Source organism: Helianthus annuus, chromosome 4, assembly GCF_002127325.2.
Source record: "Helianthus annuus cultivar XRQ/B chromosome 4, HanXRQr2.0-SUNRISE, whole genome shotgun sequence".
Lineage (NCBI taxonomy): Eukaryota > Viridiplantae > Streptophyta > Magnoliopsida > Asterales > Asteraceae > Helianthus > Helianthus annuus.
The window spans coordinates 125043393-125046048 of NC_035436.2; positions in this window are offsets into that span (position 1 = coordinate 125043393).

Sequence of the window (2656 nt, forward strand, 5' to 3'; positions counted from 1 at the left end):
TTGAAAAAGATTTTGAAAAGACTAAAATTGAAAATAAAGATGTTTCTTGGATGAAATTAGAAAATAAAGTTTTGAAAGAAAAAGAAACAGATTTTAAAAATCAAATAAAAGTCTTAAAAAATAAAAAATTTGTTTTTGAAGAAAATAAAATTGCAAATGAAAAGATAATAAATTCTCATCTTGAGAAAATCTCGCAGCTTGAAAATGAAGCTGAGAGTTCAAGAAATAAAATTGAAGAGCTTGAAAAGAAATTGAAAGGTTTTGTGACCTCATCAGAATCTCTGTCCAAAACCAATCAATGTTGTCCCAATAAGTGAAAATGTCACAAATTATGACGATGTCATAATTGAAGATTGTGATGATAAATCTGATGATGAAAATGAGAAAAATGAGAAAAGAAAAAATATTTTTAGAATTAAAAGAAAAATTAAAAGATATTGTTTTACATTCTACTGAAATAGGTGAATGTTCAAAGCAAAAACCTGTTAAGAAGAATGTAGAACAAAAACAAAATGTTAAAAATTCGAAAAATTTTCAAAAAGAAAATAAAAGATCACCAGTTCAATCATCCAATCAAAAACCACAAAAAGTTGAAAATCAAAACTCACAAAAAGTTGGTAATAAGTGGTGCAAGTTTGACCACAGTTCTCAAATGCCAAATCCAGGATACAGGAAAAGACATGATTACCACAAGGCAAATCAATGTTATGATCTAAGTGTGTGGTATGAAAATGGTGTATGGTATGAAAACAGAGTGTGTTACAACTGCGGTTTTCAAGGACACATTGCTGTTAACTGCCAGAATCAGAATTTTGAGATAAGAAGATGCTATGATTGTGGAATCAAAGGTCATATTGCCAAAGATTGCCCAATGAGATCAAAGAGAAGATTGAGGGCTGAATCTTATGGACAAATGTATGAATCAGTCAAGGTCGAAGAAAAGCCCAAAGAAAAGAAATAGAAAAAACAGAAAGTGAAACTATCAAAAGGGCAGAAAGACAGACTGAGAAAGAAAAGGAAGAAAGTAAGAGAGTACCTAGAAAAGATTTTGTCCTCGGGTACAACTGATAATCCGAGAAAAAGTCCGATGAATCGATTTGCTCCACTAACAAGGATCAGTCAAGCAAAACGAACTCATCAGATACAAATCTGAGGACAAAAGGGTTGATAAAGAAAGAAAAATTAACTAATCAAATCATTGAAAAATCAAAGAAAGTTAATTTTTCAGACAAAGCCTTTATCAAAGTTTTCAAATATAACAAAGATTGTGAAAGATCATGCACTTCACAGGTTGACAAATTTGGAAAGGTTAAACATTGTAAGGATTGGGTTCCAATAAAGAATAGCGATGAATTTGTTTCTGAGAAAACAAAAGAGCCATCTTCTAGCAAGGAATTTGTTTCTTCGGAAGCAAAAGAGCCACATTCTAGCAATGAAACTGACTTCTCAAAGTCAGAGGAGCCACAATCAGGCAATGAAACTAACTCGACAAAGTCGGAAGAGCCAAGTTTTGAGGTAAAAACTGTCAAACCCAAGGCTGGTCAGGCTTGGGTGAATTTGTTTAAATGAAAAACCTGACTTGCCGGAGCTTCCAGGTTGGTAAGTGTGAAGCAGGTATCGGCATTTTTCTTGAAAATTCACGATTATGATATTTCGAAATTCAAAAGATTAATCAGGGACATTAAGTTGTACTTGATTTATCTTTCCGACAAGAGGTTAAAGGAGAACAATGTGATGAAAAGAACCCCGAATTTGTGAAATGACAAACAAAATTAATTTTCCAGAAAAACCCTTTTTGATTAAAACAAACTTAAGTGTTTTGAAATCATAATGGGAAAATAGTTTGTTGTCAGGGGGAGTTCTGATTGTTTATGCCACGTGAATGGCGAAATTGAAGCAACTTGATATCAATTTGTCACTTTCCTTGTATAGTTTGTTTTTAAATTTTCCCAGAAAATCAAAATTGAAATATATTTGATTTTAGGGGGAGAAAAATTTTAAAAAAATTAGAAAATTTGAAAATGCCAAAAACATTGAAAAAGCAAAAATGAGTTTTGTTGTGAATAAGAGGAAATGATAGTAAATCAGTGGACTATTACAGCATGCTAAAGAAATGAAATGTCAAATGTGATAAACGGTTTCACTAAGGATGTGACGATAGACTCAGCTAGACTAGTAGATTTGCGATAATCGATACAAACTTACATGAAAAAGCCTAGTTCTAGTGGGAAACATGGTTGAAAGCATAGTACTTAGTTTTGTCCTTCGTGATTGTGTGCCTACTCAGTAATAGATGAATGCTAAAAGAGCATAAAAACCGGTCAGTTTGTGAACTTTCACAACTTGCTGAAAAAGTCACTGTGATTGTGCATTTTATTTTGCAAAGATTTAAACTTGTTTTATTTCTTTATTTTGTTTAAGCATTGGACATCCTCTGCGTATACGTGAGTATCGACCTAGATGTTATTGCCTAAACGTTCTGCTTTATTTTTCTTTTGTGTTTCGTTTAAGCTTTGGATCACCTCTGCGTATACGGGAGTATCGACCTGGTGGTTAAAGCCTAAACAACTTCAACTTGTTTTATTTTCTTATTTTGTTTAAACATTGGACTTTCTCTGCGTATCGAAAGATCGACCTGATTGTTAATGTTTAAACA